General features: G+C 46.1%; 1 long non-coding RNA gene across 1 annotated transcript; it reads left to right on the top strand.

Moving 5' to 3' along the window:
• Positions 1 to 5,608: 5,608 nt before the first annotated feature.
• LOC134956667 (uncharacterized) lies at positions 5,609 to 18,587 on the top strand. The gene is made up of 2 exons (XR_010186075.1): positions 5,609 to 5,714; positions 18,415 to 18,587. It is a non-coding gene; the product is annotated as an uncharacterized LOC134956667 (long non-coding RNA).
• The last annotated feature ends 6,480 nt before the right edge of the window (positions 18,588 to 25,067 follow it).

Raw genomic sequence — 25,067 nt, 5'->3', positions numbered from 1 at the left:
TCTTTGCGTCATGTGCTGTTTGGGGAGGGTTTTTTGGAAGGGACATCCTGCGTGACACTGCAGTGACACTCCTAGATGGGCCCGGTGTTTGTGTCGGCCACTAGGGTCGCTTATCTTACTCACACAGCTACCTCATTGCGCCTCTTTTTTTCTTTGCGTCATGTGCTGTTTGGGGAGGGTTTTTTTGGAAGGGACATCCTGCGTGACACTGCAGTGCCACTCCTAGATGGGCCCGGTGTTTGTGTCGGCCACTAGGGTCGCTAATCTTACTCACACAGCTACCTCATTGCGCCTCTTTTTTTCTTTGCGTCATGTGCTGTTTGGGGAGGGTTTTTTGGAAGGGCCATCCTGCGTGACACTGCAGTGCCACTCCTAGATGGGCCCGGTGTTTGTGTCGGCCACTAGGGTCGCTTATCTTACTCACACAGCGACCTCGGTGCAAATTTTAGGACTAAAAATAATATTGTGAGGTGTGAGGTATTCAGAATAGACTGAAAATGAGTGGAAATTATGGTTTTTGAGGTTAATAATACTTTGGGATCAAAATGACCGCCAAATTCTATGATTTAAGCTGTTTTTTAGGTTTTTTGGAAAAAAACACCCGAATCCAAAACACACCCGAATCCGACAAAAAAAATTCGGTGAGGTTTTGCCAAAACGCTGTCGAACCCAAAACACGGCCGCGGAACCGAACCCAAAACCAAAACACAAAACCCGAAAAATTTCCGGCGCTCATCTCTAGTTTGAACCACTTAAAACGGTGGAATTAAAGTATCTCACTTGGAAAGTGGTCATGTTGTTGGCCTTGGCATCGGCTAGGCGAGTGTCAGAGTTGGCGGCTTTATCTCACAAAAGCCCCTATCTGATTTTCCATGTGGATAGAGCGGAATTGCTGACTCGTCCTCAATTTTTGCCCAAGGTGGTTTCATCTTTTCATATGAACCAACCTATTGTGGTGCCTGTGGCTACGCAGGACTTGGAGGATTCCGAGTCTCTTGATGTGGTCAGGGCATTGAAAATTTATGTGGCCAGAACGGCTCGGGTTAGGAAAACAGAGGCACTGTTTGTCCTGTATGCAGCCGACAAGGTTGGCGCTCCTGCTTCGAAGCAGACTATTGCTCGCTGGATCTGTAACACGATTCAGCAGGCTCATTCTACGGCTGGATTGCCGTTACCAAATTCTGTAAAGGCCCATTCCACTAGGAAGGTGGGCTCTTTTTGGGCGGCTGCCCGAGGTGTCTCGGCATTACAGCTGTGCCGAGCTGCTACTTGGTCGGGTTCAACACCTTTGCAAAGTTCTACAAGTTTGATACCCTAGCTGACGAGGACCTCATGTTTGCTCAATCGGTGCTGCAGAGTCTTCCGCACTCTCCCGCCCGTTTTGGAGCTTTGGTATAATCCCCATGGTCCTTACGGAGTCCCCAGCATCCTCTAGGACGTAAGAGAAAATAAGATTTTAAACCTACCGGTAAATCTTTTTCTCCTAGTCCGTAGAGGATGCTGGGCGCCCGTCCCAGTGCGGACTACATCTGCAAGACTTGTATATAGTTTTTGCTTATATAAGGGTTATGTTACAGTTTTGATCAGTCTCGGGCTGATGCTGTTTTGTTTCATACTGTTAACTGGTTCGTATATTGCAGGTTATACGGTGTGGATGGTGTGGGCTGGTATGAATCTTGCCCTTAGATTAACAAAAATCCTTTCCTCGTACTGTCCGTCTCCTCTGGGCACAGTTTCTCTAACTGAGGTCTGAAGGAGGGACATAGAGGGAGGAGCCAGTGCACACCCATATCTAAAGTTCTTTTTAGTGCCCATGTCTCCTGCGGAGCCCGTCTATTCCCCATGGTCCTTACGGAGTCCCCAGCATCCTCTACGGACTAGGAGAAAAAGATTTACCGGTAGGTTTAAAATCTTATTTTTTCATAGACAAGAGTGCACAACAAAAGAGTTTCTTTCTGTCTTTTTTCTGTTAATACTATATTTATTCTCTGGGCATACCTCCACCTGCTATATGAAATATACGCTAGTTATTTGATGTCATTTTGATGTGGACTGTTCTTTGACCCCTCTCTAACTACTTTGACTTAAATTGCTGTGCTCGTTGACTGTTTCCCAAAACCTCCCCTCTTCTTGGTTGACACCCTCTCTCTCCCTGATACCCTCTCTCTCTCTCGCTCTTCGTTTCTCTCTCTCTCTCTCTCTCTCTCTCTCTCTCCCTGACACCCTTTCTCTCTCTCTATCTCTGACACCCTCTTTCACTATCTCACTGTTCTCTTTCTCCCTGATACAGTCTCTCTCACTCATCCCCCTCCCCTCTCTCCCTTGCTCCCCCTCTTTTTCTCTCTCCCTGAAACCCTCTTTTTCTCTCTCTCCTCCCTGTTCTGTCTTACAACCAACCCTCACACACCGTGACTCACCCCTCTCACCTTTCCTAGATGGAAAGAGGGTATTGGGAGGGGAGGGGGGGAGGGCAGTAGGCAGATGTTTTGCCTAGGGTGTTGAGAAACCTTGCACCGGCCCTGCTGGTATGTCAGAATCTTGAAATGTAATAAAAGGACAGTGAGATTGAATAACAAAGCTCTCAAGTTCATGGATGTGGTATAGGTATTAACGATGGAAGGGGTGGGGGAAGGAGACAGGGGTAGTCAGGAGATGCTGGGCTTCAAAAAGGGGGTAAGCTACAAGTGAAAGTAATTAAAACAGATAATTGACAAGTGCCGCCGACAGCGCCCTCTACCCTGCATCGCTATGTGTGGCGGCACACTCCGCAGATGCCTAGTTATGCCCCTGACAGTAAGGGTCTGATTCTGAGTTGGAAACAGCTCCGTATATGGTCGTTAATACCGATTATTAGCAAACTGCTCAGAAATGAATTTATGCATTCTTGTGCATTAGACAGATGCTGTTGTACGCAGGATGTCTCATGGGAGTGTTGTGGAAGTGTCGCTAGAGTTCTGTGCTATTCTGGGGTGCCCATACAGCGCAAAGATTATTTCCCCCCAATACTAATATCAGTACTTTTGGTTGGGAAAAAAGTTTAATCCTATAAGACATTTCAATTGCAAAATCAACAAATTGTACTTACAGACGGGTTCTCCTACGCTCTGGCTTCAGTCGCACCAAACATCCTCTATTGGTGCGCTAGGTCCCAGGACACTCGGCTGCACCGAGCGTCTTTCTCACTCAAAATGTGCATCTTATTTGCATAAATAAAACAACGTTGCCAGTTACAGTCTGGGGGCGGGATGCAGCAAACCTAAAAATGCGTCCAAACCTCCGAAAATTCAATTTCCAGAATTGTGGCCACTTACCTCATATGCACCAAGCCCCGGTAATGGGATAGATTCTGGAGCTTGGATGTTGATGGCAACGCCATGTCCAGTTGTGCTGTTCTGCTACACTTTTTAAAGAAAAAGGCTGTACGCAACACCTCTCATAGCATCTCAGTCACAACGGGCATTTAGCGCACTATGGGGGTCATTCCGAGTTGTTCGCTCGCAAGCTGCTTTTAGCAGCATTGCACACGCTAAGCCGCCGCCTACTGGGAGTGAATCTTAGCTTATCAAAATTGCGAACGAAAGATTAGCAGAATTGCGAATAGACACTTCTTAGCAGTTTCTGAGTAGCTTCAAACTTACTTGGCATCTGCGATCAGTTCAGTCAGTGTCGTTCCTGGTTTGACGTCATAAACACACCCAGCGTTCGGCCAGACACTCCCCCGTTTCTCCAGCCACTCCCGCGTTTTTCCCAGAAACGGCAGCGTTTTTTCGCACACACCCTTAAAACGTCCAGTTTCCGCCCAGAAACACCCACTTCCTGTCAATCACATTACGATCACCAGAACGAAGAAAAAACCTCGTAATGCCGTGAGTAAAATACCTAACTGCATAGCAAATTTATTTGGCGCAGTCGCACTGCGGACATTGCGCATGCGTGACTAATCGCTCCGTTGCGAGAAAAAAATAACGAGCGAACAACTCGGAATGACCCCCTATGGCGTATTCATGCTAGGTGTTTGAGACTCATTTGTATATAATTCCTTAACCCCTTCGGTGGTATGCACGGAAATCTTCCAGGCTAGCCATCGCTGACAGCCCCGGAAGATTTCCGTGCATACTACCTCCTCCTGACTCCCTGGGGACAGCCGAGCAGCGTGCACGGTCCCTGGGAATCAGCATTCTCAATTATGGAGTTTAGCCCGCCCCCCGGACTCCTATTGGCTGGGGGGCGGGCTTAGCTGTAAAATGGCTCATGCTGATTCCTGGGCACTGTAAGGCAGCCTGGAATCAGTGCTGGGTCTGGTGATCCCCGCGGGCGATCGCCAGGCGATAACCTCGCCCTGCCCCGTTACTCGTCCCCCCCCCCCCCCCGCGCCAGTTCAAAAACACCCCCCCAGGGAGTGTTTTAAAATTAAAAACTCACCACTGAAGGGGTTAAATGCGGCAAAGTTTTCCATTGCACGCTGACATTTAAATAGATGCGCTATGCCTTAAATATAAGTTGAGAAACAGTGAAAAAGTAAAGAAGATATTTTACACTGGCCGTACAATTGTTATGTAGATGAGCACAGGCTATCATTCTTTAATCTTCCCTCTGTCCTCCCCTTGGGTCATGGCTTACACCTTTCTCCTGTCTGCACCGTTTGCATAAATACATTAATTGTGAATATAATTAGCACCTGGTCGAGCCTGGCCATCCTATAAGTCTAAAAATGGCTGTTCGCATTTGTTGTGTATAATTCATCGCATAGATTTTAAAGGGTAATCCTTTGGGGTGAAAAACATTCTTGATTGTTTTGAAAGTAATTTGCTTTTTAATGTAGAATGGAAAGAAATTATTACATTGATTTTTTTTATGATTTATGAAACAAAGTCTTTCTATTTGTATCGCTTAATATTACAGTCATGGGGCAGGATGTACTAAAAGCAAAATGTGGCCAAAACACCGCAAACATCTGATTTCAGAGTTTCGGCTGCATTTCCCATATGTACCAAGATCCAGAATGAAACTTCCCATAGCTTGGACCCTTTGGGCAACGCAATCTATAGATAACATTGCCTAATAGAATCCTATGGGCTACTTTTTTCGTGTGCTTCTCAGAGATGGAACCTATTGAATCCCTCCCAGTGTCTCCTGCGGCATGCGCATCATTCGGCGAAGATACAGAATGACCCTCGGGTCAAAAACATGGAAGTCCTATCATTGCAAAGAACAGCTCTTTTCGGAAGAGCCTTCCTTTGTGATCTTAATAAAAATTCTAGGTGCATTCCGGCGTTATGAACACTGCTATGCTGTGCGAGTGACAGGGGCTTCCCAACTCTCGCCCACAACCCGGAATACTGTGGACTGCGGGTGAGACAGTGGGACAGTGCCCGAAAATCAGGATATTTGGCAGGTATGCTCAGGCCCGGAGCTACCAGCTCAGCAAAGGGATGCAGAGCAGGTAGGCGCCGGGCAGGAGAGGCGCCTTCACTGCTCTGCATCCCAGCTGAAGCGCCGTCCTGTCCCCCCCTGCTGCTGCTGCTGCGCCTGCCCTGCCCTGTCACACTGACAGGCAGCCGCAGCAGCGCCGGCAGCATGAAGCCTTCTCTCTCCCCTGTGACAGGGAGAGGAGTGTCAGTGATAGTTCGGCCGAAAAGGGGCGGAGCTACGCGGACCAAGGGGGCGGAGCTACACAGGATCATGCTATTGAAGATCTGGCCAGCACAACTGTGGTAAGTGGATGTAAAAAGAGTGAGAGAGAAAGTGTGTGTGTGTGTGTGTGTGTGTGTGTGTGTGTGTGTGTGTGTGTGTGTGTGTGTATGTATGTGTGTGTATTTATGTATATACTGCATACTTACCTACATTGTAAGTCTCCTCTCCGGGAGAAGCCCGGAGAGGAGACGCAGCAGGTGTCTTCGGGGGGCGGGGCCGGACTGTGACATCACTAAGCCCCGACTGCATCGGGAAATTCCGCGATTCGCGGGTCCGCGGGAAGGGGGCGGGGCTAAAATGACGCGATTTGCGTCATTTTAACCCCTTCTCCACTCGACGGACCCGCGAATGCGGGAGGTTATCTCCATCCTGCTTGCATCACTAAGATGCGAGCAGGATGCGGGAGACCTGCCCACTCTTCCGGGGTTGCGGGGGGCTACCCCAAAAAACGGGAGCCTCCCGCAGCTTCCGGGAGAGTAGGTAAGTATGATATACTGTATTTATGTATGTGTGTATCTGTATGCAGAGCCGTAATGTGTAAAAAGGGGACGCTGTCTGCCATAATGTGTAATAAGGGGGATGCTGTCTGCCGTAATGTGTAATAAGGGGGACACTGTCTGCCGTAATGTGTAAAAAAGGGACACTGTCCGCCATAATGTGTAAAAAGGGGGGCGCTGTCTGCCGTAATGTGTAAAAAGGGGACGCTGTCTGCCGTTGTGTGTAAGAAGGGGACGCTGTCCGCCGTAATGTGTAAAAAGGGGACACTGTCTGCCGTAATGTGTAAAAAGGGGGGCGCTGTCTGCCGTAATGTGTAAAAAGGGGACTCTGTCCGCCGTAATGTGTAAAAAGGGGACTCTGTCTGCCGTAATGTGTAAAAAGGGGGACGCTATCTGCCGTAATGTGTAAAAAGGGGGGCGCTGTCTGCCGTAATGTGTAAAAAGGGGACTCTGTCCGCCGTAATGTGTAAAAAGGGGACTCTGTCTGCCGTAATGTGTAAAAAGGGGACTCTGTCTGCCATAATGTGTAAAAAGGGGGACGCTATCTGCCGTAATGTGTAAAAAGGGGGACGCTCTCTGCCGTAATGTGTAAAAAGGGGACGCTGTTTGCCGTAATGTGTAAAAAGGGGGATGCTGTCTGCCTTAATGTGTAAAAAGGGGGGCGCTGTCTGCCGTAATGTGTAAAAAGGGAAATCTGTCCGCCGTAATGTGTAAAAGGGGCTCTACCTGGTGTAGTGGCGCTGCTGTGCGGCGTAGTTTGAATAATGGAGACTACTATAATATGTAATATGAATTGGTATTATTTTGTGGCCACACCCCTTCCCCATGAAGCCACGCCCCTAATTTTTTTGCACGCGCCTGCGACGTGCAGTGCCCCTATTTTACACACAGGGAGGCCGCCAATGCCCTCTCTTGCACACAGCGCTAAAATGTCTAGTTACGGCACTGTCTGTGTGTAGGGCCATAACTAGCGCTGCACAGGGTGTGTGTGGGCAGAGAGTTCACATCCATAGGCTTACACGGATCTCCTGCAGCTCAGGGGCCCAAGAGGCCATGGTAACCCTCCGGCCCTGCATGTAAAGTATGGGAGGGCGCAAATTTATATTTTGCAGGAGGGCGCCGAACACCCTAGCACCAGCCCAGGGTATGCTTTATCTCTCTCTAGTTTATATCTAGGCTCAGTATGATTTGCCGATGGACGGGATGCCGGCTGTTAGTATACCGACAGTGGCATCCCGTCCATCATAATCCCAACAGCCCCCCATTCAGCCCCCTAACCCTCACAATTTCCCTGCCTTAACCCTAACCCTCCCTTCTGGGTGCCTAACCCTATCCCTCCCTGGTGGTGCCTAACCTTATCCCCGGTGGTGCCTAACCCTAAAACTCCCCGCTTAATGTCTAACCCTCCTCCTCCCCCGAGGTGCCTAACCTTTACCCTCCCCATCGTGCCTAACCCTCCCCACTTAATGCCTAACCCTAACCTTCTAAGTGCCTAACCGTAACCCTCCCTCCCCGGTCCCTAACCCTAACCTTCCCTTCTAAGTGCCTAACCCTCCCTCCCCGGTCCCTAACCCTGACTTTCCCTTCTAAGTGCCTAACCCTAACCTTCCTCGGAGGTGCCTAACCTTAACCCTCCCCAGTGGTGCCTAACCCCCACTTAATGCTTAACCCTAACCTCCCCTTCTAAGTGCCTAACCCTAACCCTCCTCGGAGGTGCCTAACCTTAACCCTCCCCAGTGGTGCCTAACCCTAATCCTCCCCACTTAATGCTTAACCCTAACCTGCCCTTCTAAGTGCCTAACCCTAACCCTCCCTCCTAGGTCCCTAACCCTAACCTTCCCTTCTAAGTGCCTAACCCTAACCCTCCCTCCCCGGTCCCTAACCCTAACCTTCCCTTCTAAGTGCCTAACCCTAACCCTCCCTCCCCGGTCCCTAACCCTAACCTTCCCTTCTAAGTGCCTAACCCTAACCCTCCCTCCCCGGTCCCTAACCCTAACCTTCCTGTCCCTGTGGGGACGATCGGGATGCCGGCTGTTGGTAATGTGACGCTGGCATCCTGATCAGTGTCAGTATGTGGACGCCGGCATTGCGTCCTCCCTCGGGATACCGGCGTCGGTTTATTGACCGACGGGATCCGAGCCGTTGGGAGCCAACTGCTTGTTGGATGTGGGAGGAGCTTCAGATGTCTGTAATGGTGACTGATAATGGTCTTTTACTTTCTAACAGAGCAACAGTGGAATGTCAGGGTTACACTGAACGGGTGTGGTATGGAAGGTCGACAGTAACTAAGTTGACAGTGTCTAGATCGACCACTATTGTTCGACAGTAACTAGGTCTACAGGGTATCTAGGTCGACACGGTCTAGGTTGACAGGTCAAAAAGTCGACATGAGTTTTTAATGGGTTTTTTTTGTTGGTGTCGTTCTCTCCGTACAGTGACCGGGAACCACAATTAGTGCACCGTGTCCCCTCGTATGTCTCACTTCGCTCGCCATGCTTCGGGCAAGGTGTTACTATTCCCACTCATAGTCCGCGTGGATCGTTAAGTATGAAAAAGTTCAAAAAAAGGGAAAAAATTGTGAAAAACTCATGTCGACCTTTTGACATGTCGACCTAGAACATGTCGACCTAGAGACCCGGTCGACCTAGTTAGTGTCGACCAATAGTGGTCAACCTAGTTACTGTCAACCTAGAGACCGGATCCCCACTGAACAGTGTCCTGTAACTTAATAATAATTAATAATAACTCAACGTTGTGCCTTATTGGCCCTTTAATGGCACAGTCTCAATGTAGGCAAGTGCCTATACAGGCTAGCATTGTCTCTTTCTCATGCTGAATAATGCTAGCATCCATTCAAAATAAATATTAAAGGCCCAGACTAATTGATTCTATTTTCTCCAGTACGTGCCGTGACATCAGGGTTTCTCCCGTCTCGCGGCAAGCAGTTATTGGCGATACCTATGCAGTAACGGCAAATGTCACACTGCATTACAATGAGTAAGATAAAAAGCTCCGATCACTTCAGAAACTATAAAATGTAATCACAACTGAATGAATCTTAATAAAATTGAAATCTAGTTCCAGAGCAATTGGGCAATTTCTCAATAAATGTTTATATAACCAATATCAATGAAAACATTACAGTTCATGTATATTTTATTTAGTGTGCCGGTGATCTGTCTTCTACGTCCTGGCTGATATTTAATTTAACAGTTATTGAATAATGTATTTGGAGCATATATCAGAGAACTAATGATACAGAGAAGACTCAACTTATGTTTTCCTCAAAGTGTTCCTGTGATAAGATCGCTCGGAGTGACAACTGTTCCCATTCATTTATTTATACCATTAATTGTAAGAATGCATCTACTCATTAATCCGCTCGGGTTACAGAAAGCAGAGCTCTTCCATGCCAATTTACATCTTTCATTTACAGTATATATTAAACAGCCCACACAGTAAGCACACGCGTGTCATGGGATTTGAGTACAAATGTTCAGGGCTTCTATGAATGCAAGCCATTCTCCACTTCATGCTGTTGCTGAACCTCCCAGACCCTTGGATTAAAAAGGCTCGTATAATATTTGAGAACAGGTCATACAGCTGGTGGCCTAGGGTCAGTGTTGGACTGAGGCATGTAGGGCCCACCGGGGGAATGCAGTGGTAGGGGCCTGTTTTAGGGGAGTGGTCTGTCTGCAAAGGGGGGGGGGGGGGGGCTGCCACCTCATTGGTTTGACTAACCATTAGAGAGTGCAACGTCTGGACCCCTTCATAAATATATACAGTAAATTCAGCTGCTGCATGCATGATAATGTACCAGATTAATAACAGCAATGCACTGTAGAAAATACACCATAGTCCAGTATAAGGTAACCTATGTATAATGTATAATTCAAATGCACAGTCTGGAACCTGATCCTTAGAGCAGGAGGTGGGCCCCCAGGCAGTAGGACCCACCGGTGGTTTTCCCTGTACCCCTGTGGGCCAGTCCAAGCCTGCCTAGGGTTGCAGAACTATGGGGTCTATTTACTAAGGCTTGGAGAGAAATAAAGTGGAGAGAAATAAACTGCCAAATATTCACCTACTCTCCCACTTACTCACTTTTCCTGAGTGATATAGGGGTCTATTTACTATGCCTTGGAGAAAGATAAAGTGGAGAGAGATAATAGACCAGCCAATCAGCTCCTGTTATGTTTCAAGCCGTGTTTGAGAAATGACAGGAGCTGATTGGTTGGTACTTTACCTCTCTCTGCTTTATCATTGGCCAAGGCTTAGTACAGTAAATCTACACCAAAATCGACCTGCCCAGGGAATCACAGGTGTCTGCCAGTGCATGTTTTCAGCATTTGATCCTTCCCACTATAACAATTCCTGGCAGCAGATGTCAGTGCCACAATCTGCACAGCAGTGTAGTAACATTATTACTGGTGCTAAGAATATCAAGAATATCCAGATTTCCTCCGACATAAACTGCATCCCAAGCCCTGTTCTAAAGATATCTCCCATAACGACATTGGGTGTATTAGATTTAGCCATTAGACTGACAGGGAACTGAGGGATTTATATACACTGTGCAGAAAATCAATCAATCAAAATAAATAAATAAGGGGATAATGTAGCCAACAATAGAGTCTAAGGACATTGCAAGTCACCGGCAATATTCATCATTCGCTAGTCACCCGTTCCTGAGCCCTTTGTTCTTCTAACGCCATTATAACCCTCTGCATAGGGTATACTAACCTCTGCATTATACTAGTGGTATGGGGGAGGGGCCTGGACTGCACACCCTAATTCTAAACATAATAAGAGGTGCTGTCATGCTGAGACTTGTAGTGCCACACAGAAAAGAAAATGAAAATGCAGGTGCACACTCTAAGCACTAAGGGGGTCATTCCGAGTTGATTGCTCGCTAGCTGCTTTTAGCAGCAGTGCAAACGCTAAGCCGCCGCCCTCTGGGAGTGTATCTTAGCTTAGCAGAATAGCGAACGAAAGGTTAGCAGAACTGCTCGAAAAATTTTTCCTGCAGTTTCAGAGTGGCTCAGATCCTACTCCTAGATTGCGATCACTTCAGTCTGTTTAGTTCCTGGTTTGACGTCACAAACACGCCCTGCGTTCGGCCAGCCACTCCCCCGTTTCTCCAGCCACTCCTGCGTTTTAGCCTGACACGCCTGCATTTTTTAGCACACTCCCTGAAAACACTGTTACCACCCAGAAACACCCATTTCCTGTCAATCACTCACCGATCAGCAGAGTGACTGAAAAGCGTCGCTCGCCCCTGTGTAAAATTGCTTCGTTTTGTGTGAAATTACTTGGCGCGTGCGCCCTGCGGCCCATACGCATGCGCAGGACAGACGATTTTTAGCCTGATCGCTATGCTGCGAAAAACGGCAGCGAGCGATCAACTCGGAATGACCCCCTAAGAACACTGATGATCAGGACAATTAGTCTAGTAGTATAAGTCTCTCTAATACTAATGTTGAATAGATGGTGTCATGCTTAACTGATTATAATGGTTACTAAAGCTAAGGTTTGCCATCGGTGGGTTATCCATCGATGGTCACCATCGATGGTACCATTGATGGATAACCTCAATGGTGTTAAACAATCTGTATGGGAACCATCAATAGTTTTACCCACCGATGGTCACAGCTGCAATAGTGTTGAATGAACTGCGAGCCAATCAGAGCCTGGGGGTGGGGCTTCATGGGTGTCAAGGGCGGGGCTCAGCTATCTGTCCTGACAGTTGGAGAAAAAAAACATTTATAGCTCCCTACCATCGATGGTGGGAAACCATCTAGTTCTCCCCATCAATGGTAAAAGCATTCACCATTGGTCACAGACCATCAGTGATTTCAATTCATCGATGGTAGATGGCCATCCCTAATTGAAGCTCTTAATGTATTGTAAGGATGTCAGAAGTCATCAAAGTATAAAATGTCCATATAAAGCATTGACACACGACCCCTAGAATCTTTATAATCTACAGTACAGACTAGGGGGATGATTTACTAAAAGCTTCTAAAAATAAAATATGGCGGTGCCCATAGCAACCAGTTCGATTCTAGCTATCCTTTCTACATTGCATACTAGTATATGTTAGAATCTTACTGGTTGCTATGGCAACATCACAATTTTTCAATTTTAAAAGCTTTAGTAAATCTACCCCTAATATTTTTAACCATGTCGATATTCTCATGTCGACCTTATACACATCGTGATGAGTACTGTTGACCTAAAGTACCACACCCACTGGGCAGCAACCGGGGCGTCTGTACTTAGAGTAAGTGTCATGTTGTGGAGACATAGTTCTTCTGATGCCATGCTTTTAGTATTCATTAGGAAAATATATAGAATACGGTATAAAGAATAATGCCGGGATCCGATCAGCATAGAGATGTCGGCGCTGGAATCCCAACACTGGTCGGAATGCCGACGCCAGGATCCTGACATAGATCAAAATGCAGACGCCGTAATCCCAACTGCCAGCATCCCAAACATAAGTATGCCAGGACTCCATAGGGTCAGGTCGCATAATGTCCCCCCCCCCCATTGTAAATTAATAGGGATATAAAAAGTGACCTTGGATTTCTTTCACTCTGCCTACAGACTTCTGTTTTATGTGATAAGTGAACTCCTCGGTGACTACTTATAGCCTTATTACTTACCCAAATAATATAATATAAACTTGCATAATATTATGCAATATTCTGTGGATGGCCACGCCCCTCCAGTGGATGACCACACCCACCCAGTAACTGGTCACGCCCCTTAAGCAGACCCCCGTGGCTGTATTTCCCTGATGGGCCCTCCATGCCTCAGTCTGATACTGGTGGTTGCTATATCATTATCATTTTCCCATATAGTATCTCCTATATAATAGCCCAGATCTGTGACTCTGTGCCTGTGTGTATAACGCTGGGCGTGGCTAGGAGCTCTCATTGGGTTAGCAGCAGGTCTATCACACCCAGTCCACAGCTGATTGGGCGAGAAACGCCCTCCCACACAGGTTACATCCAATGGGAGGCTCTGCCCTTTGGCTGCTGTGTGTTCCCAGAGCAGGATTAACAATGGTTGGTGCTGCAGCTCCAGGCCCACACCCCAAAATAGGCCCCCTGCATCTGCAGCAACATACCCTCCAACAATTTACACATAAAAATTGATACAAATTTGAAAAGGGGGAGTGTCCACAGGTAAAGTGGCGTGGTCACGCCCCTTTTCCTGTACTTTCAATGAAAGTTTGGAGAGCCAAATATTGGTACAGACCATAAAAAAAAGGTATTGTACCTGCCAAAAAGGTGCAGCTGGAGGGTATGCCACTGCATCTGCAGCAAGTCTCTGACACTGCACAGCACCAGGGCCGGACTGGCCATCTGGCACTTCTGGCAAATGCCAGAAGGGCCGATGGCCACGTGGGCCGGTCCAGCGCTCACTGAGACACCCTGCCGCTCAGTCCGGCGGCAGCGTGTCTCAGCTGTCAGAGGAGGAGAGCGCGCCAGCGCGGCTATGTCTGGCGGCGTATAGTGGACTTCAAACCAGCCGCCGGTTCGTGAGCCAATCAGAGCTCGCGGACCGGCAGCCAATCAGGAGCCACCGCTGCTGGTCCGCGAGCTCTGATTGGCTCACGAACCAGCGGTTGGTTTGAAGTCTGCTACACGCCGCCAGACATAGCCGAGCTGGCGCGCTCTGAGCTCCTGACAGCCTCAGTCACATCTCAGCCGGAGGAGCAGCAGCGGTAAGCAGCTGCAGCACAGCTGTGGGGGCAATTGGCTGGCACTGTGGGGTAATTGTTTACCTGGCACTGTGGGGGCAATTGGCTGGCACTGTGGGGGCAATTGTTTACCTGGCACTGTGGGGGCATTTGTATACCTGGCATTGTGGGGGCAATTGGCTGGCACTGTGGGGGCAATTGTTTACCTGGCACTGTGGGGGCATTTGTTTGTATACCTGGCACTGTGGGGGCAATTGGCTGGCACTGTGGGGGCATTTGTATACCTGGCACTGTGGGGCATTTGTGAATCTGGCTCTGTGGGGGTATTTGTGGATCTGGCACTGTGGGGGCATTTGTGGATCTGGCACTGTGGGGGCATTTGTATACCTGGCACTGTGGGGGCATTTGTATACCTGGCACTGTAGGGGCATTTGTATACCTGGCACTGTGGGGGTAATTGTGGATCTAGCACTGCACTATTGGGGGCATATGTCTGTGTATCACGTCCCATTTTAATTGGCCACACCCATATTTTTGGCACGCGTGCACACAGTACCTCTATGGGACACTCTCTGTCTGATTGGTCGCCGCTTAGCCCCGCCGGGAGTGCACACAGACGCTGTCATTCTAGTGAATGGGGCACGTGCATGTCCATGTCCCTTTTCTGAGCGCGCGCGCTTAGTTACAACCTTTATTTTCCATACCCCCCACTTCAACATTTCCACTTCAACCAATGGTTGTGTGTATTTTAATACAGAATGATGTACACTTGTATGTTGTTATAATATTAATTATATTTGTAAGAGCATAGACTAAGAAGTAGGAGGAGTCGGGAATAGTAAGGGGAGGAGTCAGATGCTGACACCGAGGTGGGCCTGTGTGCTTCAAAAATGGCAGGGCCTATTTTTGGTCCCAGTCCGGCCCTGCACAGCACTCTCACCTTTTACATTGATTCATTGTTAGTGCCGGTGTCCCAACGCACCACATTACAGGTAAATAATCTACAGCTCCCAGCAGCCCGTAGCGTCAAAGCATTCCGGCGCTAAGGCAGTTTATTTAGTGCAGTCTTCCCTGTAATGTGGGGCGTTGGGACACCGGCGCTAACAATAGTGACTGGCTGGTTGGCTGCTGTGCGAGTCTCTGGGAGAGCCACTGCCAAAGGGAGGACAGCAGCTTAGCTGCTTCGAGGAGGAGAAGCATTACCCGTCCCTCCCCCACTTGCAGTACTTCCGGGCCCAATCCACGGCAGCCCCTCACCTCCCCTCCGCCACCTGCGGTGGCTCCGGACCCTCTCCCCCACCCACAGCACCCCGCACCCGCCCCTACCTGCTGCACCACTGCACCTGCCCCTCCCCCACCCGTGGTGGCTCTGGACCCCACTGTGGCACCCACGCACCGCTCCTCCCCCACCCGCGGCGCCACCGCACAAACCTCTCCCCCACCTGCGTCACCATCGGACCCACTCCCTCATCCCCCCGCACCCGCCACTCCCCCTACCACAGCACCTACTAGGTGATTCATCAGGCCCTGCGTGCGCTGTTCAGCCATTGCGAGGGGCTACGACCCCTTAACCATCGCACGCCCTTTGTCAGTGCAATATTTAACCACTCACACAATTATGATTGGAGGTAATACTCCATATAATAAGAATTTTGCATGCCACAAGGGCGTACAAGGCTTAAGGGGGCGTAGCCCCTTACGACGGTGTGAAGAGCGCCCGTAGGGCACGATGAATCACCTAGTATTATAAATTAAGACTTTCATAATATTAATATGTTACTTATGTATTATACTGTATATCCAGATAATCGCCACAGTGAAAATAGGGAAATTCTGATCACTATAGTTAATTTCAGCCATTGAGCTGAGCTTCGGATGTTGCATTTATCACTTTATCAATATATTAACTTTTTTACTTATGTAATTTGTTTGATTTAGGCCAGGTTCTGTTTCCATGGATTTAGGGAAGAATCCGAAGCTTCCACAGATTCCCCTCTCTGATAGATAACTCAGGACCTTGCTGTAATCAGTCAGGAATTACAGTAATTGCTCTGTACAGTGTGGAAGGCATTAACAGGATATAATCTACTCATATACACTACAAGGAACATTCTCTGCTAGATGGGGGCCAGTGCCTGAGTCACAGTACTGGGCAATGATAGATAATAAGTGCTCAGGTGTTTTATGGTGGTAGAGTTCCAGGCAATGACAGCTACACAATTTAGGGCAGTTCCAATTAGCTGCGATGTTCTGCTGTAAATTTTGCAGTCTCGCATTTCAGAATATTATTGTAGGAAAACCTGCACAGTATGTTTGCTTGTGTCCTATAGATATAAAAGTCCAAGTAAGCAAGGACTTTTAAATGGCAAGAAATTACCATACTTTATTTCTTAATGATTGAATCAGGTCAAGAAAATGTATACTGTTTAGGATAATTAGCCCTCCCTAATTGGAGGCCCCATATAGATATTCTTGATCAAAATGATCCGTGAAAATAGCCTTTATATTAATACCGATACATCTTCAAATATCGATTGATGATCGAACTAAACAATGGAGGGGCTCTCCTATTGTTATATGTCCTGGCGGCTGCTCCTCTATGCATCCGCTGGGTACACACTGCGTGCTGGGCGTCCTATCTACATTTCCTCGTCAGCTGCTCCTCTCTGCAGCTGCAGGGTGGGAGTTGCCGCTGAGCTGCCGAACACTGCGGCCAGCAGTGATCGTCACACAATTTGGGAGGTTCAAGGGTGCAATGGGACAAGGAGGTTACTCTAGGAAAGGCAGCTGCTGAAAGATTGTCTTCTGGCAGTCGCCCAGTGGGCATTTAAAACTGATCGCATCAGATGGAGCCAAGACAGGCAACTGGTTAAACAGTTGCACAAACCACTTTCAGTATAGCCACCTAGTATTGATATACTTACTGTATATGCTAACCTAGAAAGTTAAGCTCTTGTACTGTTACCAGTAAACTATGTTACACTTATCACTAACTTGCATTTATTGGCTATATGTAAATAATTAGAGACCGCAGGTGAAAATAAACTATTAAAAAGCACCCAACTCGCTTAAGACATTTAGTAGAATGAATTTCTGCACCAGGAATACCCCTGCACAGCTACTTCACCAGGTTCTATGTGGCATAATGTGAACTGGGGCACTGTAATGTGCCATAGTGTTAACTGCGGGCACTTCAGTTGTCATAATGATAACTGTGGTCACTGCAATGTGGCATAATGTGAGCTAGAGACACTTCAATGTGGCATAATATGAACTGGGGAGATTTCCTGACAAAATGTGAAATAGAGCCACTGTATGGCATAATTTTAACCCAGGCTACTACAATGTGGCATAATATGATGGAATCACTACTGTGTGGTATAATATGAACTGAGGACACTACGATGGGGCATAAAATGAACTTGGGGAAATACTATGCGGTGTAAAATGAACTGGGGGCACTACTATGGGGAATAAAATGAACTAGGGCACTACTACTATGGTGCACTACTCTTGTGCACAAGAAGAACTAGGGCACTACTATGGGGTATAAAGTGAACTAGAGCACTACTATGGGGCATAATATGTACTGGGGCTCTACTCTTGGGCATAAAGTGTACTGGGCATTACTATGGTGCATAAAGTGAACTATGGCAGAGGTTCCCAAACGCAGTCCTCAATGCACCCCAACAGTCCAGGATTTAGGTATATCCATGACTCAGCACAGATGGTTAAATCAAATTGACTGAGGTGCTAATTAAGTCACCTGTGGCCAAGCATGGATACATTTAAAATCTGGACCATTTGGGGTGCCTTGAGGACCGCGTTTGGGAACCTCTGAACTATGGCATTACTATGGTCCATGATATGTACTGGGTGCACTACTCTTGGGCATATAATGCACTAGGGCACTACTATGGGGCATAAAGTGAACTTTAGCACTATTATTGGGCATAATATGTACTGAGTGCACTTCTCTTTGGCATAAAATGAACTAGGGCGCTACTATTCCGGCATAAAGTGAACTAGGGCACTACTATGGTGCATGATATGTACTGGATGCACTACTCTTGGGCATAAAATGAACTAGGGCGTTAGTATGGGGCATAAAGTGAACTAGAGCACTACTGTTGGTCACAATATGTACTGGGTGCACTACCCTTTGGCATGAAATGAACTAGGGTGCTACTATGGGGCATAAAATGTACTAGGTCACTACTATGGGGCATAATATGTACTGGGTGCACTACTCTTGGGCATAAATGAACTAGGGCACTACTATGGGACATAAAGTGAACTAGGGCACGACTATGGGGCATACAATTAACAATCCCTCTTCTAGTTACAACCCTGGCTGAAGTTTATTACTTTTGTGCATTGCTGAAATGTTTTCTGATAATAATGCAGCTGTAAAACTGCAGAACTACGTCTAGATGTGATGGTTGAATCTTAAATGCTGAGAAACCTTTTTAAAACAAATTTTACAGTGTGACATTTTATTCCATATCACTATAGCAGCAGAGAATGAATCGTGTAATGATAATCTCAGGCCGGACCAATTATTGGCCTTTAAAGTGAAGACACTAAAGACAACGGTGACTACATCTCCTGCAATGAGGATGGATGCGGCTTACTACTGTACATAGAATAGCAATCAGCTACATTATCTCGTTACTCATTAAGGTAATTGATTATAGCAAAGTAGTCATTTTATAGGCAGTGGGGGAGCTGTTTAGAGGTGAAGTTCCACTTTCTCACAGTTTATTGTACAGGCTGTGAAGTTAAATCACTCAGCCAGGTCCCATCACGGTGAAATATTTCTAGCAGAAGTTAAGATATGCAGATTAAGGTTTTAAAACGCAAGTCTAACGTAATAAAAAAAAAAAATGACATAGCATAAATTAGAAGCTTTTACAGGAGTCAGGATACAGCGTAAAGCAGGGTATACTGACACCAAATACTGAGTACAGCCGGCTAGGCTGTACAGTATACAAATTGATATTATAGTAAACATAGTAGAGATTCTACCCTCTTGGGAAAACTCAGATCAGACGTTTTTTAGAAAACTGATGAATTGCACATTTCGGTGGTTAACGGAGATAAGGCTGGAACAATATACATCTCTCTGGTGGAATGTATTGTGATATTCAGCACCTGCTCTGCCTCAGAATCCTATCAAAAATCTGATTATAGCGGATGGAAATATATTCTCTAAGAGTGTCTACAAAATATTAGGCAATATGTACTGAGCCAGAAAAGCGAGGTACAATAGTAATTTATGCAATACACGGTGCTACAGGCTGCGATGTCTGTTAGGAGCATATATAATAAATGATTATGTGAGGTGACTCTGCTAGAAAGTGGTAAATATTACAGTCCTGCAATGTCTATTTGTACAACATACTGCAATGCTAGTTTATGAGAGTATTTTATGTCATGCCAGTCTATTAGGCCGGGTTCACATCAACAGCCTTGTAGGAATAATGAATGACTGCAGTTGCGGTGTAAAACCAGTGTGTACATGGGTGCTATTTACTAAGTACAAATGAGCAGTTACTCATAGCAATTACTCATAGCAACTAATCAGACAGAAGTTTTGCTCTAGTTTATGCAGAGGCGTCACTCACCTCTAAAACACCAGGTGCACCGGGCATAAAAGGGGTGTGGCTACATGGGATGGGCGTGGATTTGTGGATTCGTGAGACAGGGTGTGGCTAAGCATACCATCCCCCAGTTTTGATACCTTAGGGGTCCGGGAGATGCGGCCTGGCCCCGGAGACTGACGTTTCTTCAGTGCGTGACATGAGCCGGGTTGTTGCACGTAATATTACAGTGCAGCACCCGGCTCCTGTCAGTGAGCTGGAGCCTACCTTTGGTGGGTGACACCTGGGTGCGGGCCGCACCCCCCTTGTGACGCCACTGAGTCTATGGGTTACGGTACATTTATACATGTTCAATTTGTTAGTAAATAATAGGGGTTGATATCAACCATCAGTGCTAGCAAGCATCGATGGTTTGCTAATGATGGTTAATATTTTGCCATCAATGGTGGAGTTCCAATGTTTCTCTGCTATTGGTTGGTGAGTTCTGATAGTGATGCGTTCATATTTTTTTATTTATATGTAGTTAAATGGTTCGTTGCTATGTGCTGCTTCTTAACTATGTGTTATTGTGCATAACTCATCTGTCTAAACAACATCACATGTCTTAGTAAATATTATTTACCAAACTTAAAGGTCAGACTGTCTAGACTCCAGGTGCAGTACTTGTTTACGTGCCTCTATAAAAGTATCTGCACAAGTCTGTCACTATAATATTGGCATGCCATAGTGCTGTACAGCATTGCAGTACTACGCAAGAAAGCTTATCGTATTGACTGTTGTTTGACTTCTATCATGTGTACCCTATTATAGTCAATAAAACCTACTTCGGTTTGGAAGCAACATGTGGACTGACCTTCTTGCACACATTCACTATGCACAGTGTCGGACTGAGGCATGAAGGACTCACCAGGGGAATGCAATGGTGGAGGCGCATGCTCAGGGGTGTGGTCAGTCTCCAGAGGGAGTGTGGCCCGCCGAAACAGAAGCTTGGCTAGCCATTAGAGAGTAATATTTATACTTAATACTGTTAGTGCATGTATGATTATGTACCAGAATAATGACAGCAATGCACTGTAGAAAATATACCATAGTCCTGTGTAGTATAAGGTAACATGTATAATGTATCATTCAAGTACACAGTCTGAAACTTGAGAGGGACCCCCCGGGGTGGGGGTGGGGGGGTCGGAGTTCCTGTACCTCTGTGGGCCAGTCCAACCCTGACTATGCACACCTACCAACTTGTAGGCATCTTGCCAATCTTTTTCACCCAGCTGACGTTGCTTAGTCCTACCCTCCCGTAGGCTGTCCTTTACTATTGTCCTCTTCTGATTGGCCTGCTCTGGCCACTTGCTAACACTTATAATTCCTCCAACAACTTTTTATCATAAATAATGTCAAAGGGAAACTGTGGGGGACATTTACTAAGCAGTGATAAGAGCGGAGAAGTGAGCCAGTGGAGAAATTGCCCCATCAACCAATCAGCAGCTCTGTATAGTAACATAGTAACATAGTAACATAGTATCTGAGGTTGAAAAAAGACAATTGTCCATTGAGTTCAACCTATTTGTGGTCTCCTATGCATGATGATTTGACTAAAATTTCTGACTGATGCTGCTGTCAGCCGTTGCATTTTATCCCTATTTATAGTAACTATAATGCATGACTATGCACCATACCCCTGGATATCCTTATCCATTAGGAATTTATCTAACCCATTCTTAAAGGTGTTGACAGATTCCGCCATTACAACTCCCTCAGGCAGGGAATTCCAAACACGTATTGTCCTTACCATGAAAAAGCCTTTACGCCGTATTGTGCGGAATCTCCTCTCCTCTAACCTGAGTGAGTGTCCACAAGTCCTCTGTGTTGATCTAACCAAAAACAGGTACCGCGCAAGCTCTGTGTATTGTCCCCTTATATATTTGTAGATGTTGATCATATCCCCTCTTAGTCTCCGCTTTTCCAATGTAAACATGCCTAGTCTTTCAAGCCTTTCCTTGTATTCCATCGTCTCCATGCCCTTAATTAGTTTGGTCGCCCTCCTCTGAACCTTTTCTAGCTCCAGGATATCCTTTTTGTAGTACGGTGCCCAGAATTGTACACAGTATTCAAGGTGTGGCCTCACTAGTGATTTATATAACGGGAGTATAATACTATCGTCCCTAGCATCAATACCCCATTTTATGCATGCTAATATCTTATTAGCCTTCTTTACTGCAGTCCTACTTTGGTACTACTGCTTAGTTTGCTATCTATGAGGACACCTAACTCCTTTTCCAGTACAGAATCCCCTAATTTTACCCCATTTAGTAGGTAGGTGTAATTTTTGTTCTTGTTACCACAGTGCATTACCTTACACTTGTCTGTGTTGAAGCGCATTCTCCATTTGGCTGCCCATGCTTCTAATTTAACTAAGTCGTTCTGAAGAGACTCGGCATCCTCCTCTGTATTTATAGCCTTACACAATTTGGTATCATCTGCAAAAATTGACACCATGCTCTCTAGACCTTCTGTTAGGTCGTTAATGAAAATATTGAACAATAGCGGTCCTAATACTGAGCCTTGCGGCACACCACTTAGCACTTCAGTCCAAGTTGAAAAAGATCCATTAACCACAACACGCTGCTCCCTATTATCTAACCAGTTTTTGACCCAAGTGCATATTGTGCTTCCTAGCCCTGATTCTTGTAGCTTGTAGATAAGTCTCATGTGTGGTACAGTATTGAACGCTTTGGCAAAGTCTAAAAAGATTACATCCACGTCTTTACCCTGATCTAGGTTTGCGCTTACTGTTTCATAAAAGCCAAGTAAGTTGGTTTGACAGGATCTGTCCTTCATAAACCCATGTTGATTCCTTTTAATGACCTTATTGACTTCAAGGAACTTCTGAATACTTTCTCTTAGAATACCTTCCAATACTTTCCCCACTATAGATGTAAGACTAACTGGTCTATAATTACCTGGTTCAGCTTTACTTCCCTTTTTGAATATAGGCACTACTTCCGCTATACGCCAGTCTTTGGGAACCATACCTGATATAACTGAATCCTTAAAGATCAAAGATAGCGGTTTTGCCAGTTCAGAGTGAAGTTCCATTAGAACCCTTGGGTGAATACCATCGGGCCCTGGTGATTTATTTATCTTTAAATGTTTTAATCGGTCACAGACTACTTCCTCGCTTAAATAAGTACCTATCAGTGGGATATTCTCATTATTGAGATTGTGTGTCAGTCCCTGAATTGGGTCCTCTCTAGTGAATACTGTTGAAAAAAACTCATTTAGTGTGTCCGCTATGTCATTATCATTTTTGCTTAAGACTCCCAACTTGTCTTTTAAAGGGCCTATACTCTCCTTCTTTAATCTCTTGCTATTAATGTATTTAAAGAATTTTTTGGGATTCGCTTTGCTTTCCTTTGCTACTAGTTTTTGAGTATCTACTTTAGCCGCTCTTATTTCCTTTTTGCAAATTTTGTTACATTCCTTATAGTGCTGAAATGACTCTGCTTCCCCGTCAGATTTGTATTTTTTAAATGCTCCTTAATCTTTTTGTTAAGCCACATCGGTTTATGATTTTTATTCCTTTTTTTGCTGCTCATAGGAATAAATTTGAGTGTATTTTTAGCTAGCAGGAATTTTAGTACCTCCTATTTCTCCATATAAAAATTTATAGTATGCAAATTATAGATGTTACTTCAGTGCTGATTGGTTGCCATGGGCAACTTCTACACTGGCGCACTTCTCCGCTCTTATCACTGCTTAGTAAATGTCCCCCTGAATCTCCAGAAATATTTTTACCTATATTAAAAAAACGTTAAATTGTTCATGTAAGAGAGTAACGAAAAGAAAAAAGATAAGCCGCTCATAACTTTATTGTGATTACATAAACCTTTTACTTAAGCTAGCTTATCACTAAATAAAACCACACCACACACTGAAATAAAGACACGGACACAGTAGCTGGAGTTAAAGGTCAGACGATGTTTATTAATCGCTGACCAACTCTTTAAACTAATAATTGAGGCCGAATTAGAATTGAATTGAATATATATTAACTTTAGTTTGGAGGATGGCAAACAGAAAACCGCTGCCAAACACCAGCACCCGTCACCTAGATGACAAACCACCAAACCAAGGAGGGGAGTACACATACCCCGCCTCCTTCCCGCATAACCCGCATTGTGCTGGCCTTACCCCTCTTTCTCTGGCAAACGTTCGGTTCCCGCAGGGGAACATCTAAATGTCCAACCGCAAGAAAAGGACACACCTGCCGTCCATTTAAAGAGGGAGCCCCACAATGACCACTTATGCCTGTGTGACAGCTGGTTGGCAGCGATTTCCCGCCAATCTGGCTTTCAATAGCCCACAGCAAGAACAAAAAACGTAGACGCATTCTGGGAGGGCGGGCGGGCATAAACTGAAAGGCAAGAGGGAGTCTAGCAAGATGGCCACCCCCTATATACTAACCTAAGACCCTCCTCTTCATCCTGATGCACAACCCCTTAAACCAATAGGAAAAAACCAACCGGGAAAACTGATCTGCCTAGCAACTGCTTAGTCATTTAACAACCAATCACAAAAAGTTGATCGCTTATATGGCCTCAGGCTTATGCAGCCTTCAGCTTATCTAAGCCGCTCATAACTTTATTGTGATTACATAAACCTTTTACTTAAGCTAGCTTATCACTAAATAAAACCACACCACACACTGAAATAAAGACACGGACACAGTAGCTGGAGTTAAAGGTCAGACGATGTTTATTAATCGCTGACCAACTCTTTAAACTAATAATTGAGGCCGAATTAGAATTGAATTGAATATATATTAACTTTAGTTTGGAGGATGGCAAACAGAAAACCGCTGCCAAACACCAGCACCCGTCACCTAGATGACAAACCACCAAACCAAGGAGGGGAGTACACATACCCCGCCTCCTTCCCGCATAACCCGCATTGTGCTGGCCTTACCCCTCTTTCTCTGGCAAACGTTCGGTTCCCGCAGGGGAACGTCTAAATGTCCAACCGCAAGAAAAGGACACACCTGCCGTCCATTTAAAGAGGGAGCCCCACAATGACCACTTATGCCTGTGTGACAGCTGGTTGGCAGCGATTTCCCGCCACCAAGGTTTTCCAAACCGCCACCGCCATCCGCAAACAGAACCTTAACCAACCAGAAACTAACTAGCTCTAACGAAAAAGACCGAAAATATCTTCCAGAAAAAACTGCACTCCTTCCGGAGAAAGGTGAACCCCATCGTCTCTATAGAACTGCCTGTTCCGCAGCACCAGCAGAGGATGCTTAATTGCCACTCCGCCTATGGCCTTGACAAACAGAGACACCGTCGAGTTCACCTTTTTGCGTGCTTTCTCCAGCGCCGAGAAACGCACCGCACCACGCCAATGGAAACGGGGCACCATTTCCGACCAGACAATGCATACCCCAGGCCAGTGACAACGTATCGCCACCACATCCGCCTTTATAGACAAAATCAAGTCTATGCCTTTAACTCGGCCCAGATCATTACCACCCAGATGAATGATAATACAACTGGGGCGACCCCAGCGGCG

The sequence above is a fragment of the Pseudophryne corroboree genome, chromosome 9 (genome assembly GCF_028390025.1).
Source record: "Pseudophryne corroboree isolate aPseCor3 chromosome 9, aPseCor3.hap2, whole genome shotgun sequence".
Taxonomy (NCBI): Eukaryota; Metazoa; Chordata; class Amphibia; order Anura; family Myobatrachidae; genus Pseudophryne; species Pseudophryne corroboree.
This window is presented reverse-complemented; position numbering and strand designations above follow the sequence as displayed.